Consider the following 23,992-nt stretch of genomic DNA (forward strand, 5'->3'; position numbering starts at 1 on the left):
ACTATCATTTGTAGTGTCTCCAGAAGAGTGTTTTAAAATCATCATAAATATGAATTAATTTTGAAGTAAAAAGAATATGTCACAAACAAATAAATAAGCCTTGCATCATATTATGACTACAAGTTATGTTTCATCTAAAAATATGGGGGGAGGCAATTGTACTTTTAAAGTATTTGGTTGATTTAGCCAGATTTTATTTTAAATTTTTTAAAAATGTAGATTAGTAAACACTTAATCCTTATGATGTTTTCAGAATATAAAATTTCCTTCAGTTTAACCATCTAGCTGTGATTCATGGTAAAAAATCATGCAGTAATATGAGACTTCAGTAAAAGTCTGAACAATTAAATATATATAAAATGGGGAAATTATTTTTCTTAGGCATATTCATTATAATAAAGAAAATAAAAGTGTTTCTGTATCTTAAGATTTAAACTGTCAGTATAATGCCACATAAATGTTTGCTCAAAAATGGTTTTTTTTGTTAATAATTTTGATATGTTGCTTTAAGGTTTTACTTTTCTAGACTATGCATGATGATGGGTACACACCTTTATTTCATAATGTATAAGAAAACTGGAAAATGCTGAATAATGAGAAAGATAATTATAAAACCTTCAAATAAAATTGTAAGATACTTTATGTTTAGAGAAGTTGGTTGTATTCTATATTGTCAAAATATGACTTTTAAATTAATGTAGAAAAATCAACCCCTCTCAAATCAAGTATCCTAGGGATGAGAATACAATCAGAATAGATAAGAAATAAAGGAATATGAAAAAATAAAGGTACAGCTGGTGGGGAGAATAAGCCTGAAAAGTGGTCTTAACTGTTTGGGTATATTTGAACCTTCTGAAAACATGGTGAAAGCTAGGATTCGATCCACAAAAATACCCATTTTCCCATACCCTCAAAAGTTCTGCAAAACTGCAAACATCAGCATTATTTCTAGAGAGTTGCACAACTTCATGAAAATAGTCCATATCCTCTAGGTTAGAAGTTTTGGCTCAGACCAAGATTCCAAACCTAGGATGAGGGTTAGATGTTAACCACTAAGGATGCTAAACAGTACAGTAAATAGGAGGATACAATATGACCCTCTTAAAATAGACAGCCCAAGTGGATAAGCTGCCACCAAATTGCTTAAAGTTCCTGAACCTATAGATTTTACTGGCCCCAAGGATGGCCCAGTAACAGCTTGAAGCTAACACTAAGGCCACCAGTTCAGGTTATAAAAGCTAGTTAAACCACATCTATCAAAAATGTCTCAGGAGATTGACATTTTAGCTTCAGGACTTACCAGCAGAACTGTGTGGATCTCAAAAAGAGGAAAAGAGGCCCATTACCTAGTGGATGCCAGTCATATTAGGAAATGAAATCCACAAAGGCACCTTGGAATCCCAGAGGTCACTATCAGAAGATGCAAAGCAAGCAAGCCTGTCCGTACCTTAGGCAAAAGGTAAATAGGATCTTTTGCCCCAAAGTATTAGCAATCCCCTGTCCCCCACGCCTGCAGGTAAGCTAGTTAAATGCAAATAAATCCTTTGTTGTGGCTATTGCTCTTATTGTGTACAGCCTAGGTAATAGGGTTGTTAGTTGACCACTCAGGCCTAACTCTGTCCCAGGAGATGTGCTGGAACAAAATCAGCCAGGTGTAGCAATGTATCACAGGATGCCTGAGTGCCAGATGCTAGCAGGCCCTGTTAGAAGGGCTTCAGCCAGTGTGCTACAAGGTGTAGATTCTGACCCAGAGCTCACATCCCTCTACATTTAATAGTGCCAACAGAAGACATGCCTACACCAGTCACTGTCTCCTTATACCGTACCTCAGATTTTATTACAGGCAGAATGGTTCTCAGTGTAACCAAATCAGACCCATCTAGCTGCAGGTTTGTGCTCTAATGATCCTACTGTAATATTAACAAAGTGATATCTGGATTGTAAAGCTGCCATCCACAAAATGTCCCTACAGTTTAGAACATCAGCGTGCTCAAAGGTGTATGCATTATAAATCGGTCCCCACAAAGCTAGGTCACAGGCATCAGTGCACCTGTGATGATCTGATGGAGCTCACTGAGATCTGCTCAACCAGCAGTAGAGCCCAGATTTCTAAGTCCATCCCTAGCCAAGCCTCTAACATATATACTCAGAATTTAACATCGGGCTTCCCTGGTGGCGCAGTGGTTGAGAGTCCGCCTGCCGATGCAGGGGATGCGGGTTCGTGCCCCGGTCCAGGAAGATCCCACATGCCGCGGAGCGGCTGGGCCCGTGAGCCATGGCCGCTGAGCCTGTGCGTCACAGTGAGAGGCCCGCGTACCGCAAAAAAAAAAAAAAAAAAAAAAGAATTTAACATCAGCCAGCCACGACTGCCCTTCATGAATCTCCACTGGGGAAGGCCACCCTCCCCGCTGGCGGGGCTCTGTCACCCTTAAATACAACCATACATCAGACAATGTCTCTCTAGCCCAAGAGAATGCTCTTGGAGGCGACTGCACCTCAGATGTGAGGCCCCAACTGAAGAGAATGATGAGAACTAAAATACTGCCTGTAAACAAAGGATTTTGCAGCCATCAAGCCGTGACATCACAGCCACCAGGATGGTGAGCTCTAAGGGAACTCAGGATAGAAACAGGATGCCCACCATCTAGCAGTCAACTGCTGCAATCACCCCAACAGTGCACTGGGAGGAAACTCAGAATGAGAAAACACAGGATACTGGCTCCAGAGAGCTGAGGTATACATCAAAGGAATAATTTCAGTGGGGCCAGACTCCTGCATCTTTCCATACCGAGAAAAGCACTCAATTCCTTAACTTGAGATATCTGTTTTTCTTTTATTAACAGTAATCTTTTGATGTTCTGACTACCCAGTTTTGTTGCCAAAAACTCCTATATATTCTGGCTTTCCCCTTCCTCTTCGGAACAGGTTTTTCAGCATTACCTGAGATGATGTGTCCCGGGCTTAAAGTCCTAAGAATGTCTGCCGAATAAAACATAACTCTCAACCTTTAGGTTGTGCATTTTTTCAGTCAACAGTGACAAGGCAGATAACGTGCCCCAACCTCATTGGACTTTGGGATTCTGCCCACCCCCCATCCCAGGTCACCTCTGCACCAGGATGAAAATGAATGACTGTGGCAACTGTCAAACTTGAGACCAAGTTACAAAACTGCCTCCAGCTGATGAACCCTGAGGACCCTACAAATACTCTTTCTCTGAAGTCGCTACCTGCTTCCCTCGTGAAACTTGCCTCTATGGAAATGCTTGCAAAACCTTGAGCAAGTCCCCTGCCAACTGCCTAGCAGCACTAGATACCACCTTTCTGGCAAGCCAAGCCACATACTCGCAGCCACGCCAGCCACAATAAGGCAATTCTTGCAACACCCATAACGAGACCAGCTTAGATTCCAAGGTTAGGGACCTCTTCCTGCTATGGTCACTGCTCAGTGTACTAGATGACAGCTTTGGCTTTCTACCTGATGTACCCATGACAGACTCTATCCCCTTCACTGTTCCCACCACCACAGACACCTCTTTTATACCCCAAATTGCCACCTCCTCTCCTCTCCACATCTTATCCATAAGGCCCTCCCCACTGTACATCACAACCCTGAACAAATGGGCCAGATTTAATAGATAAAATATATTCATACAAAACTCCAAGATAGCAGTTCAGGCCTTACAAGAAAAATGATGTTGGATCTGTCACCATGCAGGGCTAGACCTACAGTCCCATGTCACAGTCTACCCCACAGCTCTTCCTAGTGATCAGCCTCTTATGCTAATTCCCTCCCAAGCACCGGGAACCTCATTTAAGCTTATCAAAATTCTGTTCTTTTTGGTTTGAACTGACCAGTGTGGCCTTATCTGGGTAACCCCAAAGTACTCCACCCAAGGACCCTAACAAAGGCATGTGCCACAGATCCTGCCACTCTCTGTGGCCTCTCCAGACATTCTGTATGCCTCTTGTTGAGTAATCAGCTCTCTGTCACTTTGTTTTCTAGGAACATGGTTCACCATCAAATACTCCAAGACACTACTTAACAAATGTCACTCCAACAAAGACACAGCAAGGAGCCTAGGACCTTTCTACATGACCCTCTCTTGCTGCTTCTCATGGCTGATTTCTTATCCTTCAAAGCTCAGTTTATATGTTATTTCCTCAGCCTCTTTGACCATCATATTTAAATAAGGACCGTCACTTCATTTCTCCTTCCAGGAATACTTTTTGATAAAATTACCGTGTTTTGATCCACCATAGTACTTACCATAATTTATTAACATGTTTACTTCACTATTATCTGTCCCCTTGAACTATAACGTCCATATCTTGTTTACTATCATGTCTCCAATATGTGGCACCCTGATCTGTAAATAGCAGACTCTCAATAAATATTCGTTGAATTAAAAAGAATGAGTGAGTAGACTCTTCATCTCGGATCTATGAAGAACTTCAAAATAGCTTCTATATTAGAATTCTACCTTCAGGCATCTTTGAGGATTTATTAGAGAAAAAAAGTTTAGAACTAGAGCTCGAGAATTTTAGTAATTTCTGCCAGTGAATTATGCAGCCAAGAAAGGAACTTACATCCATTTGAAATGTGAAATAATAGTCCTCATTTGTCACAGTCTTGGATATTCACATTCATGTATTTGTAACTAAAAGATTTGGCAGAAAGGCAATAAATGGTGCATCAGAACTCATCATTATAAAATTATATATTTAAAGCTGCTAGTATGCCTTTAAAGTTATTTTCAATTGAAGAATACAGATAAATTAAGTCAGCATTCCCCCCCACCAAGTTGTTAATTTAATCAATGTAGAAGCAAAACAAAAACAAGCAAACAATAAAACTATGCACCAACTCTTTCAGGGTCCTTTCTGCTAGATGTCTGCTGTACAAATCCTTTTCCCTTATGCTCAAAGCCCTTTCTTATCCTCTTCCCTTCTGATCTCCCTACATGATGTACTCTTTCAGCTTGTGAATAACATACGATTGTGACTCTAAAAATCTAATAGGAATAGCAACAGCACCTTCACATTGGTTATCTAGCAAGTAACACCGCAGATGACAAACACAGATGGAGATGTTGCTGCTTCCCTGGGATCTGTGAATTCTAAACACTAAGAGACACCTTCTCCTGTCTCCACCCCCTTTACAAACAGTCCTTGTCAGTTGTTCAGCAAAGAGCAAAGAATGGTTGTATCCATTTTCTTTGTTATCCCTTGTGCAGTTTAAGAGATTTAAATATGATTTTCAGACACTATGCTTTAAGGGACAGACTACTGAAAGATAAATAAACGATTGTTTCTGGCATCTAGTTTCTAAGAGATTAAATGGGAACAGAAGCCCTTATGGCCCCTTCAGATTGACACACAGGTACTGCTATTAATTCAGCTTTTGGCCTTGGCTGTCCCAATCATTGGTGATTAGGCTGAAGGATTAGAATAACATTCATCTGGAAATTTGCTTTAAGAAGCAGGTAACTAGGCATCATTGAATCCGTAAAGTTTAAAATTAGACAAACAACAGCTACCGCCACACAATAAAACAGCAAGAGGCTATATTTACAAAGCCCAGACTTTCCTTTACTCCATCATATCTTTTTCACTTTCCCCTAGATGAGAGCGTGTGTGGGAAGGGGGACAGTGAGTGTGTGAGAATGTGTGTGGGGGGATGTGTGTGTGTGTGCGTGTGTGCGTGTGTGTGTGTGTGTTGGAGTTCGGACAGGCAGGCAAAGGAGACCAAAACAAACAAACAAAGAAACAAAAAACAGAATATGTAGTACTATGGTGTTTAGGGTCTCTTTCCTATCATCTACTTGCTCTAATTTCTAAGAGAAGATTGAATTTACAATCAAAATATGGTAAAAGGAAAAATGGTGAAAGATTCTGATTAATCCTCTTACTACTTATTTTATCTATATTTTTACATTCTTCTATCCTTTCAGTTTTAAGCTGTTGAAGTATAGAAACAAAGTTATTAAATTTTGTCTAATATTCAGCTCCTTGTGACTACATATTTCTCAGTGTTTAAAATGAACTCTTTTGCATGTTTTGCCTGAAGTCTAGAGCACAGCAAGAGATATATTTATTATTATGTTTTATTACTTGCATTCATGAAAGTTTCCATGTTGGTCCTGCTTTTTCCAGCTCTTAAGTCTAATCACCTTAACTTTGGAGAGTCTATCAAATTCCATCTGTTAGTTTATTCCCACCCTGGTAATCACATTAACCAGCCAAATATAAAATCCATCTTCAGCAAACAGCAGTTTTCAGCAACCAGTATCTTTCACCATGATTATTATTCTAGTGTCTTATGCGTCCTTGCTTACTAGGTCTTAAAGGTACAGCACAAAATAACCTAAGGTCCTGACTTCCTTGGGGATGTTACAGGGTGGATTAAGCATGTCCCCTACGGGTGTCTACAGCCACTGTGCATCAAACATTATGTGCTTATTTTACATACTGTAGAGCAGGGGCATAAATGAAGTACAGATTAAGTTGAAGTTTCTTGTGAGATGACTATATATTATTTTTGATGGTGTTTTCCATAATGTTTACAAACATCGCTGGCTACAGATAGATTTTCTGCACCAAATGGCCAAATCCTGGCTCTACATTTATTCCTTTCTGTGGTTTGCCCTACTCTCTGCATAGTTTAGACCCTCAGACATAGCTAAATAGTTTAACAAGCTGCATTTATTGTAAGATGATTTGGCTATATTTATGAAATTGTATTCTATTTTTCTCAAAGTCAGGCTTGATGGCAGGCTTATTCTCAAGGCTTATTGTTTAAATTTGTCAGTTTCTAACTTTTTGATCACCAATACCCCTGAGAGCTAGAGTATACTGTCATGTGCGTCTAAAGTAAAATAGCCCCACAAAGGGATTAAATCAAAATCTCACTGGGTAGCACTATCTTTCATTCAACAAATAGTTGTTCACTGGTGAATTTGGCCTAGCAGCACTGGATGATTATAAGAATTGCACTTATGGCTATAGAGCACCTGTGATATCTGGCTCAAACTGAGATGTGTTGAAAGTGTGAAACACACAACAGACATTGAAGACTTAGAATGAAAAAACAATATAAAATATCTCAATATTTAAAAATACCGTCTATGGGTCATAAGGATAATACACTGAATATACTGTGTTAAATAAATACACTTTAAATTATTTTATGTGCTTCTTTTCACTTTTCTATGTGTAGCTACTAGAACACTTAAGTTATATATGTGACTTGCATTGTCTATTGGATGGTGCCAATTTAGAAAGATTCTGAAGTTCTGTTGTCTTCTTAGGAGTCATAATTTTAAGAATAAGGCTGCCAATATTACTCCGAGATAAGAGTTTTCAATCAAAACAGCTACCTGGTTCTTGTTTTTTTTTTCATTTCATTTTTTATTGAAAAAATGAAAAAACTTTTATTGAAGTATAGTTGATTTACAATGTTGTGTTAGTTTCAGCTCTACAGCAAAGTGATTCAGTTATGGACACACACACACATATTCTCTTTTTAGATTCTTTTCCCTTATAGGTTATTAACAAAATATTGAGCATAGTTCCCTGTGCTATACAGTAGGTCCTTGTTGGTTACCTATTTAATATAGAGTAGTGGTTATACATTAATCTGAAACTCCTAATTTATCCCTTCCTACCTTTCCCCTTTGGTAATCATAAGTTTGTTTTCTATGTCTTTGATCTATTTTTGTTTTGTATATAAGTTCACTTGTATCAAATGTTTTTTAGATTCCACATATAAGTGATATCATATGATATTTGTCTTTCTCTGTCGGGCTTACTTCACTTAGTATGATCATCTCTAGGTCTATCTGTATTGCCACAAATGGCATCATTCCATTCTTTTTCATTGCTGAGTATTATTCCATTGTATATATGTACCACATCTTCTTTATCTATTCATCTGTGGACATTTAGGTTGTTCCAATGTCTTGGCTATTGTAAATAGTGCTGCAATGGACACTGGGGTGCATGTATCATTTAGAGAAATACAAATCAAAACTACAATGAGGTATCACCTCACACTGGTCAGAATGGTCATCATCAAAAAGTCTACAAATAATAAATGCTGGAGAGGGTGTGGAGAAAAAGGAACCAATTCTCCTAAACTGTTGGTGGAAATGTAAATTGATGCAGCCAATATGGAAAGCAGTATGGAGGTTTCTTAAAAAACTAAAAATAGAGTTACCATATGATCCTTCAATCCCACTCCTGGGCATATGTCCAGAATAAAACATAATTTGCTCTTGTGTGGCAGATTTAGTTGAGTGTTAGAAAGGCATCTGTGGGAAAAAGAAGTCTGAACTTGGGAGAGAGTCTATCTACCAGGTTACTGGTTTATTGCAACAACATTTCTTATCCCAAATAATAACATACTATAGAAAAAAACAGTTCATTGATAATAATAAAAGGGTCTTTTGATTGTTGGTAACAAATTTACCAAGCTCTATTTTGGTAAATTTCATAGTGGATATGCAGTAGAGAAAAACAAAGTTGGTGCTAATTTACTTAGAGTTCAATGTGGGTAGCTTTCTTTTTAAAGTTCTGTACCTGTCAGAATCTCTGTCTGAGCTTCTGAAGGAAAGAATATCTGCTCTCATTACGCTTTGTTACATGTAAGATGACTTGCTTAGGTACTTTGGATATAATGGAAAATCAAATTTAATGGCGTCATAGGCTAGCTTGGGACCACAGAACAATTTCACCAACCAATACCATCAGGAATCATTCTTGAGCTACTGGGAATATAATTTGGATGTGGACAGAGGAAAGGAGGTTTTTGCTTTTCCTCAATGTTACTTCCAGTAAAAGAAAAGAAAAAGGGTGAGGTCAAGGAGTCCTGGAGTAGAGAAGTGGTAGAGAATGGACGGGAGGCTTTGATCCCAAGTATATGTCTTTGTAGAAATTGTGAAGGAAGTGCTGGTGGTGGCCAGGCTTTCAGGTCATGACTGTAGTTTGAACAAGCTAAGTGGCACTACTAGTTGCAAGATGATGAGGTTTTTCAACGGCACGTCAAACAGTACACTCATATTGTATGGCCACTTCTAACATTATCTCTGTTTGAATTTCTTGCTTTTGAAGATGTTTTTAATATTTAAACATTAAATATTAATACTACTCCTGGACTCTATCACCTTTGTCTTCAAGTACAGGAAAAAGCAAAGTATGATCTATTGGCATTGATTCCCCAAAAATCATATTTCATACATTTTCAAAAGTCATTATCACATTAAAGCATTTAGACTATTTGAATAGAATAGAAATTTTGAGGTTTTTAAGAATATTAAATTTAAAACATTTTATTAATTAAAGATACTAAAATAGAACTTGTTTCAGTCAGCTGATACAGTGGAGAGGAAAGTGTTATCAAACAGTATTCACTTAGTGGAAAAGGGAATACGTATTCTGAAATGAAGGCAGCTGTCCTATTCTCCAAAGGCTTGGCTTCGTTTTGATTGAAATGAAGCTATATGAGCCCAAATTCCAATTCAAATAAAAGATGACTGGGATATGGTTACATTATTCACTGCCGTAATAAAGTTGGGACTCAGGAGATAGGAATTGAAAGTAAATGTAACAAAAGTCTTGTTCATCCTAAGTGTAGAGGGACTAGAATCGATGTGAAGGTGCCATACTGTCTCACATAACCAAACAGCGATTTGGTTATCAAATCGTCTTACAGTTAGGCAAGATCAAATCAAACTGTACAGATTTAATATGAAAGGTTTATTCTTCTCTCATAAATGATTGGAGCTTAGATTGTAGTATTTGAATTTTTTCTTACAAATGGTTTATAGACCAGAATTCAGATGAGTGGAGTCATCTCTTTCCATGGGAGCTATCAAGTTGTACTGTGTAGGTCTTGGGGTCTAGCAAGTGGACTGATACATCTATGACATTTAAAGTATTAAGTACTTGAATGGAAGAAAATGTTTACAAATAATATGACTGATATTAATATATATATATGTATATATATACACACACATACACACACACATATATATGTTAATATCCAAAATATATAAACAGCTCTTACAACTCAACATGAAAAAAACCAACAACCCAATTTAAAAAATGGGCAGAAGACCTGAATGGACATTTTTCCAAAGAAGGCATATGGATGGAAAACAGGCACATGAAAAGATGCTCAACATTGTTAATCATCAGAGAAATGCAAATTAAAACCACAATGACATATCACCTCACACCTATAAGAATGTCTATCATCAAAAAGAACACAAATAACAAATGTTGGCTAGGATGTGGAGAAAAGCAAACTCTTATACACTTTATGCTGTTGGTGGGAATGTAATTTGGTGCAGCAACTGTGGAAAACAGCATGGAGGTTTTTCAAAAAACTAAAAATAGAACTACCATATGACCCAGCAATTCCACTCCTGGGTATATATCCAAAAAAAAAAACTGAAAACACTAATACAAAAAGATACATGCACCCCAATGTTCACAGAAGCATTATTTACAATTGCTAAGATATGGAAGCAACCTAAGTGTCTATCAACAGGTGAACAGATGAAGAAAATGTGACATATATGTGTGTGTGGAATATATATAGAGAATACTACTCAGCCATAAAAAGGAATGAAATTTTGCCATTTGAAACAACATGGATGGACTTGGAGGGTACCATGCTAAATGAAATAAGTCATACCGAGAAAGACAAATACTGTATGATATCACTTATATGTGGAATCTAACCAATACAACAAACTAGTGAATGTAACAAAAAAGAAACAGACTCGCATATATAAAGAACAAACTAGTGGTTACCAGAGTGGAGAAGGAAAGGGGGAGAGGCAAGACAGGGGTAACAGATTAAGAGGTACAAAGTACTATGTATAAAATAAATAAGCTACAAGAATATATTGTACAACACAGAGCATATAACCAATATTTTATAATAACTATAAATGGAGTATAACCTCTAAATTGTGAATTACTAGGTCATACACCAGTAATTTATATAGTATTGTTTATCAACTATACCTCAGTTTAAAAAATAATAAAGTATTAAGTACTCAGTGATTCAGTGCTTCTGTACATTTAATCCTTATCTTTCATAGTTCAAAAGCAACATGTCACTGCTATAGATATTTTAATTTACAAATTGATTATATATAGTATGAATGTGTGTGTATATATACACACACACACACACACACACACATACATAACCCAACATACATATATATGGGCATACATGTGATATTTATATTACTAAAGGTCAAAAGAAACAACTGGATCTCAGCTGAACTTATCACTTTGCTAATAGTGACAGTGGCAATAGAACTTCTCATGGAGCAACCTACACACCAATGATATTTCATTTTGACAACTGGAATCATAAAACTTCAATTTTAAATAATAAATCAAATTGTTGACATTTTACCTAAATCAATACTCTTCTCATTTCAAAGAAAAAATGAATACTCCTTTAAATGAAATTAAATAATTTATGGCTTAAATAGACGAGCAAAAATTAAAAAGAAATGTCCAAATTGCTATATTTTATAATTACCCTTACTTATTATGTCCTTGTATTTCCGACCAAGTTTTCTAATTTCATTAGATTCTGATTTTCAAATTTCGTTGTAGGAAATATATTGCTTCCATGTACTTATTTTTAAAAATTCAATACATTTGAACCGCTTTATTTTTTCTTTGCCAAAATTTTAGACTAATTGGAGTGCAGCTTAGACATTCATAAGTTATATTTCATGCAAAATGTGATTCAGTCAGGTAGCATTACAGCAGTCATATATATAATGTTAAGCATTTAAATATTTATATTTTATGTTTTAAAGGGATAGGTATATCTTGAAATACATATTTAATATATTTTGCCCATAGCGTTGCTTCTAAAAACATGATTCCTATAAATGATAAGCATATTGAATTTACCATAAAATTTCATTCATAAAATGTAGACCGCTGACATTTTTATGCATCAAATATTTTATGTACCTATCTGACATACTGACAGACATAGGATGGTGATCTATGACTAGACTTTAATTTAAAATTTCTATCCTGCTTCATTATTTTAATTACAGAAGTACATGTCATGTTTGGCACATAAAGACGTTGGTAATCTAGTCCTATCTCAACCTCAGGCCACTTTCAATCTCACACTCTTGAGGTAACCAAGAACAGCTTTCCACGAGGTACCATATCCTTTTAGGGAAAACAATGGTATATTTCATGTTAATTAAAATAATGGTTCATAAAGTTGAATAATGGTTGATGTGACCAATTATCACCATAAAGTAGGTGCTAAACCTAATTTTACACACTCCTGCAAAATGACTCAATCTTAATCTATTCAGAGTTTTGCTTTTTAAGTTCAAAGTTTCCTAATTAGCTTAGAACCTTGGACGTTTTAAGCTAAAAGGGGCCTTTTCAGCTCATCTTGCCCATCCTCTGACTTTGAAGCAGGAAAAGACTTAGACCAGCCAATGTAGATTAAACATGAGTTTTTGGTGTGGCTTTTTTCTTTGTTTGCTTTTTTTGTTTTGTTTTGAAGACTCTAGCTAAAAGATTCCACAATCAGTCTCACTATACTCAGGGGTGACTCCACCAACTCACGTAAGACAATGATTCTCAATATAGTTCCCAAATATTTCTATTACATAACACAATTTGTTTTTTCTTTTAACTTTCTCAATATCCAGAGGAGGTAGCAAAAACTGTAATAATAGAAAACTTGCATTTCAGTAGGGCTGACACTCAAAATATTTAACAAACAGTGTGGCATGGACAGTGAGCAGATAAAACAAATACTAGAAGATCCATAAAAAAGAAGGACAATAAACAAACTGTATAGCCTTGATCTTTTTGCATATATCTCTATAGGCACAGCAGCTTCTATGGAAGACTTTGACTAAAACTCTGCATTAGCAGAAACATTTGCAAGTGGTAGAAATCATACTTGAAACAAGCAAAGATAGATTTTTATTGACTTATAAAACCTGGAATAGTACTAGTTTCATACACAGCTAGATTTAAGGATCACCCAGTGTCTTCAGGACTCAATCTTTATCAGTCTTTCCAAGTCTTGCCCACTTCTGTGTTGGATTCATGCTCAGACAGCATACTTACAAAGTGGTAGGCATCATCTCACCTCATTTTCACTGTGGATACCCCTGACTTTGTGGGTTCCAGGCAAAGAATGCCCAAATGTTGGTTTTCATTAGAAAAGTATTATGGGTGCTTATTTAAAATGCCTATTCCAAGGTTCCATAGAGATTTGGGGTCACTAGATCTTGGGGGAGACTCAGGAATCCGAAATTGCAACACATTCCAGGCTCCTCTGCCGTAGATAAATAGATTCTTATTCCTCTAGAAATAGGCTTTGGCTTATGCTACACATATACTGTCATTTCTACAGTGGTAGCTTCACACTTTTTTAAAGCAGTATCATTTCTTTAAGTGAAATCTTTGTGGAATTCCAATATATTAAAAAGAGAAATGCAAAGTCTCATTGTTTGTATATTGTACCTACCAATACATTAAAAGGGACATTTATGACCATTAGAACTGAAGTTTGGAATCACAAGATAACTTAGAAATATCTAAATTGAAAATCTTTCCTCTTTCAATGAAAAAACAGGTGGAATAATGTCACAAGGTTTCCCCAAAGTGACACAGTGAGCTAACTGTCAGAAGAGGATCTCAAGTCCATCCTGTTAACTCCTAGTTTTCCCATCTTCTCATTTCTCATGATGCATAAATTCCCTCCATATATTTTTTACTGGATCTTGAGAAAATAGATCAGCAAGCAAATATTTACATTCAGTCTGCCCACTTTTCCTTTTCAAATTATGAATTACATGGTATGAACAAGTCAAGCCAAGGGCCTGTTCTCAGTGGAGGGAAGAGAGACAATATACAAGCGAATAAATAAATAGGAGAACGGAGGACTATCATCAGTTTTGTGGGGCAAACAAGGTGATGTGTTAAGAGGATAACTGTGGACAGGGGATATTTAAATAAACTTAATTTTAGTTTACACATCTGTCTCCTCAACTTGATAGGAAGCTCATTGATAACAAAGACCAGAACACATTTACCTGTTTTTCTTACCTCTGTCATGAATATAAGAAATGTGTAGAAATATTTGTTCAATTTTTCCCTATATAAAACTGTTTTGCTCATAGTAATCAGTATACTGATGAGAACTTGACATTTTATATAAGCATGTAATATATAATTATAATATGTTGATTTTTATAATGCTTTATAACATTATTTCTAAACCATACAATGACAATGCAAGAAAGGTATTATTTACACGCAATCTTTAATTTAGCAGTGGGATAAATGTTTCAAGAATACAGACCACTGGAAGAGACAGTATTTAAATTCAGAACCCTCTGACTCCACAGTTTTTGTTTTATCCACTAAGCCAAATTATTTCTCAGTAAAGTACTAGTCAAATGTCAATAGTCACTACCACCACTCTGGGTCCTGATGGGCACTTGCGTCTAACCATAAAGGTAGGTATTTGCCTATGAGGATATACCTGTGTTAAAATTAATAGCAGCTGTCTGGGGAGGCCCATGATCCTCATAGGTAGGACCACTGTAATATTTACCTTACAAACTGGAACTTTTTAAGGGTAAAAGGAGGAATTATTAGTAATTATATTGCAACAATAAGAGCAAATTGAGCTTCAGGCAAAAGCAGATGTATGGTCATGCCATTCTAAAGGAAAGCAAGATGGAGTTACACTTTTTAAACTCCTAATGTTCACTTTAACACACTTCGATCCTTTACTATTCACTTCAATGATATGGGGCAGGTATTTTTATCTTCATTTTAAAGTTAAGGGGAGTGAGGCACAAAACAGGTATGACAATCAATAATAAGTGAAAGAACTGACATTTATGCAATGAATGATCTACTAGACTTTGCAGCATATTTTTATTTCTCAGAACAAAAAAGTAATTTTAAAAATTGGATTGATTACTTATTATATGATGCAAAAGATTATGATAAAGTTAATGAAGACTATGGAAAGAATGCTTTTGAAATCATACATTTTCATTATAAATGTTTCAAAAAATAGCACAACAAATCAAGTTAGAGGCAGTGGAATGCTGTTGCTCAACCTTTGGTGATTCCCAAATTGGACTTTTTAACCTCTTCAATAATAGTTTTCAAAATTTAGGGTAAGGATTGATTTGTGTGTCTTCTAAAACTTCCCCAGAATTCATAACCAGTGGTCTAAAAATGTAATAACACAGTAAAGGAAATATGACATTTACATTTGTACCATGGATGTTTCCTCCTAAAGAATTTGTCATCCTAAAAAATTTTGGTTTATGTTTGTTTACTTCCATTGTCTCAAAGAATTTGGGGGATTTCATTCTTAAATTATATAAAATTATTCTTTAATCCTGTGATGATTTTAGCAGTAAGTAAACTGCTTTGATCATTTGAACAGTCAAGACATTTGCATCTAGGCCTCTTTAATTTTGATGAGATTTGCTCTATAGATTAACTGCATGTGTATAAAAGAAGGCACCAAACTTTAATCAAGGACTAAATGACTTTAGACAATAAGGAAGGAAGTGAAAGGACAGCATCTTCTTAGTTGTAGAAATGCCTTTAAGGTCTTGGATTCTGACATTCTGAGAGGTTAATGGCCATATAACAATAATAGTCAAAATCAAAACAATGTTATTCATCATTTATGGAACCCACATTATATGTCAGGCATAGCGCTAAGTATAATACTTTGCATACATTATATCTAATTCTTACAACAAACTTCCATTTTGCAAACGAGAACAGTGAGACTGAGAGCAGTTATGTAAATTGTCCAAGGTCGCACAGCTAGTGCACAGTAGATCTTGCAATTCAAGCCTGAGTTAATTTCCTAACTCACCCCATTCTCCCCATCCCAAATAGTTCCCATTTCTTAAGTGTCAGTGACAAAACTTGTTGTTTGTAGAGCACTGAATATCTTTTTAAAAAATGCTATGCTCTGAAATGTTTAAAGAAGATTTAAAAAACCCAGAATAGTTCATATGTCTCTTTTTTATTAAATAAAGATGATACTTGAGTGTAATCCTCAGGATTTTACCCATGCTGGAAGTAAACCCAAACTGCAGGTACGTTTTCTCCAGCATTTGTTTTTTTGTTTTGTTTTTTAAATTAATTAATTTATTTTTATTTTTTTGGCTGCTTTGGGTCTTTGTTACTGGGCACGGTGTTTTCTCTAGTTGCGGAGCGGGGTGGCTACTCTTCGCTGAAGTGCGTGGGCTTCTCATCGCGGTGGCTTCTCTTGTTGTGGAGCACAGGCTCTAGAGCGCTGGCTCAGTAGCTCTGGCACACGGGCTTAGTTGCTCCGTGTCATGTGGAATCTTCCCAGGCCAGGGCTCAAACCCGTGCCCCTGCATTGGCAGGTGGATTCTTAACCACTGTGCCATCAGGGAAGCCCCCAGCATTTGTTTTTGCAGCTCATTTTTGAGCTACTTATGCATACTGTGAGAATGATTACTTTTCAACTTCTTGTTTGTCATAGTGAATATGACCTAAAAATCTGAAGGATAATTACTTCATAAGTCATAAAGACACAGGCTAGTTAGCTGTGGCATTTTGGAGTACGGGAAAATACTCACACAACGGTTCTGAAGGTCTGTATTCTTCCTTATGTTCCTTTCTGTTGCACTGTGTACTGTCCTCAATGCCTTTAGGCCATCTTCCTCTAGGGAGTGCTATTCATTTTCTAGCATCTTAAAACAGTCCTTATATGAGGGGATAAACAAGTAAGTTTGACATATACACACATCCCTCTCATATTTAGTAACATGAACTATTTTCTAGCATATTTCTTCTCCCTTTTAAGGAAAGTAAATCGAAACATTTCAGTCCCCTGAGAAAATGTAGTAAGTGATAAAAAAAAATACTGATGATTTTTAGTAGACTTTATGAAAACTAACTCAAAATTATTTCCAAATAATAATAGTTTCCAGTTATTGAGGACTTGACTCTTCACAAACATATTATTTAATTATCTGACAATGTTAGGACGTAGGTAACATTGCTATGCCAATTTTATGTGGTAAAAATAAGCTAGTGAATTTAATTAACTTGCTGTGTCTACACAGAATTCAAATTTGAACCAACACTATTAAACACTATTACATATAGGTCTCTCAAAGAACAGAAATTATTTAATTGATGACAATCACCCTTGTTTCATAGATTGAAAGCCTTAAGTAATTAAGTCAGTGGTGAAAATAAAACTCCTGAATTTCTCCGTTGTCCTTTTCAGAAAGATCCAAATTATCTGGAAAGCACTGCAGTTTTAAACACCAAGTAAGTATAATGTAAATTTTCTCATAAAACCACCACAGGGTTAGACAAATTGACAATATTGAATATATATTTGATATATGAATTATGTGATGAAAGTAAATCTGAGAGGCTACTCAGGAAGACTGTCATAACACAGACTGCTAAAAACAGTTATTTTTCTTTTCATGAGCAAAAAAAAAAAAAGATAAAGTTTGATGGTAAGAGAATCTTGGATCAATTGTCCTACCATATAATTTTACTATCAAAAGTACCATGAAGATATTGCCCACAAAATTTATTCCTGGGCACATTGAAAGAGTAAGGACATTCATATGCTTCAGGGATTAAATCTATCAGTCCAAGGGTGCATGAATAATATGTGAATCGTTCTGTTGATGGTGAAGGAGATAGTGATTGTTGGTATTCACACCTTTCTTAAATCATGTGCTGACACTAAAATAAGTGTATTTTCTCTTTTAAGTTTTTCTGCTCTTGAGAAATGGCTCATGAGGGGGAAAAGCAGAATTGTTCTCTTAAAAGAAAACATACACTCAGTTAAAACTGAAAGTATATTCGAAATATAAGTTCCTTTTCAAGTTTACAATAATTTTCTTTCAGCTCTCAGAACACAAGAAATGATGATGGATTCATTGCATACCATGAATAGGCAAGTTGAAACTCCAAGAAAATGGTGTAACATTTTAAAAGGTGAAATTAAAAACTTATTATTGATTTTGTAGTGCTTCTTTACAGTTTTCATAAATTCCTGCTATTGCTCCAGCTATAGTGACATACTTTCTTCAACAAGGTTATTATGTATAATACATGGAAATATATGCCATGTGTTGTTAGTGTATATAGAGCTTTGGCCATGGGAGATTAACTTGTCTTTAAGATACTGATATTCTTGTTGAGGAGACAAGACTAACATCCATCAATAAATAGAGAAAAAGAAAAAGTATATGACAAAATGCTACAACATGTGGTACACAGACTGTAGGTAACCTAACACTTGAGAGAAGAGAAGACTGTTAAGTGTTGGCTTAGTCAGAGGGTTATTCAAGCCTGGAGAAGCTTCCTTCATATGTCACTATGAGTCTATACTTGCCACCTGAGTCAAGTTGGGCAAGTTATTCTACTTCTCTGGGCTTTCATTGCTTATTCTCTTGAAGATATAAAATAATGCCTGTATCAGAGATTTTATTATAAGGAGTACGTAAATTGGTATAAATTGGAGTGTGCGCTCTACATACTTCCATGATGATGAAGATGTTGGTAGCAGAGTTTACTTAAGTAGTGAATGGTGGAATGTAGAAAGAATAGGGGCAGAATGGGCAGTAGAGAGTTAAGAAGATGATGAAATATTTTAAATATTTATTACCAAGAAAAAAAATTGGACTTGGTAAAGTAGAAACTGGAAGGTATCAAAGTCCAACACAGGTGGGTTTAACTCTTGACTCTCACAATTAATTATCAGTGTGTTTTCAAGCCTTGCTCTTCCTCTATTTTCTCATCGTGGAATTCAAGTGGCCAAGACAGACCACTTTAAATTTTATTGATAATGTGATCACAGGTGCATTTTTAATTATCTCACCACATTGTTTTCCCCATCAACTGTCACCAGTAATTTCACACAAACAAGCATGTTGCCCTTATGACATTAGAGAATACAATTTAGAATCATTTAGGATGGGAATACAAATATCAGAAACAGTTTGAAGATCATATGAAAAAACAGCAAACATATCTGTTGTATTCAGCAAGCTTGATTTTATCCATTAGGCTCACAATCTACAAACATTTAATGCCCCATGAAATGTTTTAGTTCTTCTAGAATCAGAAGAAAAAAGGAACATAATAATAATATATAATAATAATCTGGCATGGATTATATTATTTTTTTATATGATTACAGTCATAAATGTAATTTTTAGTTTTTTTTTTTTAAATGGAGAAAGTGATCCATGAAGGCAAAATGCTTAGGTACTACAAAAGTCATAATGCGGTCTTTTGTTCAGTTCTGTTTGGCTCACTTTATACCTAGCATAAGGTATATAGGACAGGCTAAAAGAAGCAAACAGAGTTTGAGCTGTGACCCAACCATACCTGAAACCAGCACTGCCATTGTAGTTATGTGAAAACATACTTTTCATCATTTAATCCAATTTTTATTGTGTTTTCTGCAACCCAAAGGATCCTAATAGACACAACTAATATTCATAAATAAAGTCTGCTTTAATTATCACAAATATAATTCAACATTTCACTTTCATCATAACTGAAATGTCTTAGTCAACATTTTCATGCAATTAAATACATAAAGAATAAAAACCAACAAACAAAAATAGCTGTGTACAATAAAAGTAAAGCTTAGAAAACCAGGACCCTAGGAGCCCAGGTTCAAAGAGGTTTTGCATTAAAATTACTCAGCTTAAATAGTTATTTCAAGCTTTACTCACTTTTTCCACAAATATATGTGTGTCCACATACATGATAAACAGAAAATCTTCTAAAAATTCCATATGCATCCCTATCTGGTAGCACCTCAAATCTCCCAAGAGGATCTCACTTTTGCCAACCTGTCTACACCATCTTGGTCTCTTCCTCACCTCTGTTCTCAGTAACACATTAGTGCCAGACAGCACACACATGTGACTCTAGCAGCTCCCCAGAGACAGTTCTTTGGAGAATCTGCAGCATTTTTCTCCTTCATTGTCCAAATATTTGAGTAAAGGAAAGGCTGCTAAAGGGAAGAGGAAAGCCCAAGAAGCACCGCAAGTAAATGCACTGTAGTTGGTACAAAGTAAAAACAGGATCAAAGTTCAAGTACTTATTGCACAGTCTCTTCTCCTGAGGACATTGGCTACAATTATTAAATGACAATAGTTCCAGTCAGGGCTTAAGTAGCATGTCTGTATTTCTTAACATATGTTTCTTTCTAAATAGAAATAACAAATATCTATGTAAGATAATTAAGACTACAAAGAAAAAAATGAGGGCTGTTCTTTAGGATAACATTGTGTTTTGTTCTATATTTTACTGGAATGATTTAACTAGAAGTACCACAATCATGCATAAGACATTCCCAAACATCTACTTTGCAAGGAAGTTTAACTGTCAAATGCCTTTGACATTAGGACCCTACTTTCTTAAATGGCTTCTTAAGTCAGTAAAATAATTGGCAAACTGCATATTTACAAGTTGATTTTTCTTCTTTACTTAAAAGATGATTTTAAAATCTGCAATGGTAAGGAAAAAAATCTGCAATCACTCAGTATAACTAAATGCTTTCTAGCATATCAATATCTAAGAGTAAGATCTATCCTCTAAAATCATTGTGGCATAATAAATCCTTCTTTGTCTTAGAATTCATGCATAGAACATGACAGCAGAGAGAGTTGGCCAAGACAGACCACTTGAATTTTTATTGATAATATGATCCCAGGTGCATTTTTAATTATCTCACCACATGCCTTTCCCCATCGACTGTCACTAGTAATTTCAGACAGCGAGCGTGTTGCCCTTATGACATTACAGAATACAATTTTAGAGTCATTTAGGTTGCTTGTAGATTGACAAGTGGCCTCTCCTTTTGTGAGAATACAACAGAGAGTCAATGGACTTAGAAAATTAGATGCCAATCATCTTTGTAACCTAGAGGTGAGGAGAAGCATGAGGAAGGTAACCGAGAATATGGAAGTTTTCAGCATTCGTTTAATGGCTAAAATCACTGTAGTCTAAGGACAATTTAGGCAAAGGAAGCAACTTACTGGTGTTGAGTGGGAGATGGGGAGAAAAACATGATAATTTGGTCTTTTCTTCTTTAGAAGGCTTAGAGTATCCTCCTCAATAACTAGTACTTTCAGGGATAACTCCCAAGAATAGAGAAGATCCTGGAGGCTCTGTACCCAAGGAATTAGTGGCTCATTACCTAGGTTTATAGCATTACGGCAAAAGAAGAGAATAATATTTATTTTTTAATCACGTTACTGTCTGTGAAGATTTGCCTTCTGTTTGGTGTATAAGAAACCACCCACTTTCTCTGAGGTTAAAAAACAAAAAACACGAAGACCCTTTTGTATTTATTAGAATTATGTAATATTTTAAAAATAACATATTTTTAAACTGTTATATTTTGTAAAGGCCCTAGTTCTAGGTCTTCTGTGTTAAACACATAAGTTGTGGTCTTTACTATGTTCTGTGGCTGACTAATAATTCTACCTCTTTTTAAAACTAATGAAAAACTACACTTTTTTATAAGAATGAAGAAGAGTAAGCATTAGAATAATGGATTAAGAAAAGTCTAATTTAAACAACCAAAACAATTAATAAGAAAATGAAAATTTTAAATGTGTCATACTCATATAATAGAATACTATGGGGCAAAATAAAAAGCACCAGCTTACTGGTAGATATGTTAACCTGACGCATCTCAAAAACTTCATGTTGAATGAAAGAAGCCAGTCACAAAATTGTATACACTGTATGTACATTCTGTACATATGTACACACAGTTATATGAAGTTTAAGAATAGACACAATCAAATCACAGTGATAGGATCAGCACAGCAGCTATCTCAGGAAAGGGGGTGGGGTATTTTAGGGAAGGAAGACAAAAGAACTCTCTTGGCATATGGAAATGTAATATATCTTAATCTGGGTTGGGGGTTCATGGATGTGTACAAATGTAAAAATTTTTTAAGCTGTATACTTAAGATTCATGTATTTTGCTGAATGTAGGTCATACTTCAATTACCAAACAGCAGAAGAATTAACTTTCTGCTATGGTTAACACTGGCTAACATTCATTCAGCACCTGTAGGCATTATTTCCTTTAATCCTCACAGCAACCCTATGATAGAGACACTGCTATTAGTCCCGTTTTTAGATGAGAAAAGAGGTACAAGAAGGTAAACAAGGCACAAGAAGATAGGAAACTTCCCAAGCTTACTTAGCTATTACATTGTGGAACTAAGATCAGAACTTGCTCTGGTCCCCGAGTCCACAGTCTTGAGCACCAAACTATACAGTTTCTCCCTATCAGGTCCCAATAGATCTGGTTTTAATTTGCAGAGGAGCTTCATGTAATAGAAGACAACAAGGTTGTACAGAGAGAGTCATTAGAAGCATCAAAGCAATGGAAATGGAAAGCAAAAACTATGGGTCAGTGGGTTTCTCGGCTTTAACTCATTTTCAGTTTATGAATTATACATATGGATGTGTAATGCTTTTAACTGTAAATATCACATTGTTCCCCAAAGTGTATGCAAGATAAGCTGTTTGCCTGTTGCAGTTCTTCAAAGATAAATGGATGTTAAAATGTGTCAAATAGCTGTTTTTTCAGGACTTCTCTCCCCACATTAAAAATAATCTGTACTATGTTATCAGAACACTTCTACATGTCCTGAAAACAAATAGGATAGGTACAAAAAATGAAGGATAATCCATTATCATAGACAATCTCTCAGCATGATTTACCAAGTAGTAGAATACGTGTTAGAGCCCCAAAAATGTATTTTATATTTCAGGGTACAAAATTTACTAAAATTCAGAGGAAATATTTTTGAATAAAAAATGGTATACTCAAGTGCAGCTAGTTAAATAATTATGAACAAATTACCTCCAGATTTATTTGTACCATTCTCAAATGTGTTAAATGCTTGGCCTTCAGGTTAAATTCATGACTAACCTTGCTTCCTTCAGTGGGCACTCCTTGGGATTCATGTATGCAAAATAGCTGAAACTGGCTCTTTCAGTGCATTCTCTTCCTAATTTTGAGCACTTTGATTAGAGCATGGCTTATTCTCAATCTTTTCTCTTTGAAGTCTCAATTTTTTAGCCTATATTTATATGGCGTTCACTCCGTTTCCCTCCAGCTTCCAAATTCTTTGGTTACTATGAAGATAATCTGGTTTCTTATTTAACAAATAAAAATGATAAAGAATTTGCTCAATTTTATGCCATAATTCCACAAAATTCCATGCCTCTTCCCCCATCATTTTCTTCTTTCTCCCTCTAAAGTGATGTCATTCTGGTACAAGATTTATTCCCCCAACTTTACTCTGGACCTATCAGGTCCCTGCCTGTCCCTCTCACTCAATGGATTAGTATCAATTTGCTATTCTAGATGCCCAACTTCCCTTTCTCCACAGGCTCCTTCCCAGCAGCATCTATAACTGCCCAAACCGCTCCTATGTTTCAAACCTCCCTTGTATTAAATTTTCTGTATGGCCTCTACCCTGTCATTTTGCTTTCCTTTTACAGAAATCCTTCTTGCCTACGTTGTCAACATTTCTTATCTTCACACCCTCAAACAAAAATCTATTGTCAGCCTCCTGCAGTCTCTTCTTCCACCCCATGACGTCACTGGCAATACTATTTTCTATGCACCAATATTCTCGTTACTGCTTCTTATGGATATTTTTCATGTCTTATCTTTCTGAGTTTCAGTGTTATTTGGTGCTTTTGGACAACTTCCACCTGGAAATGTTCCCCTTGGTTTTAGACATAATACACTCCCCTGGATTCTCTCCTGCATCTCTAGAGGTGCCTTCTTAGGTTTTCCTCTCTTTTTATTTTTTTTTTTGCCTCCTCCTCCTCAAATGTTCAGTTTTTAATTGTTTGTATCTCTGTTGTAAAC

The 23,992-nt window shown here is 35.7% G+C and overlaps 1 long non-coding RNA gene across 1 annotated transcript in view; it reads right to left on the reverse strand.

Moving 5' to 3' along the window:
- Nucleotides 1-23,992, reverse strand: part of LOC129392419 (uncharacterized) — a 652,843-nt gene that overhangs the window by 174,855 nt on the left and 453,996 nt on the right. The gene's annotated exons all lie outside the window — the stretch shown is intronic.

Source organism: Physeter macrocephalus, chromosome 9, assembly GCF_002837175.3.
Source record: "Physeter macrocephalus isolate SW-GA chromosome 9, ASM283717v5, whole genome shotgun sequence".
Classification (NCBI taxonomy): Eukaryota; Metazoa; Chordata; class Mammalia; order Artiodactyla; family Physeteridae; genus Physeter; species Physeter macrocephalus.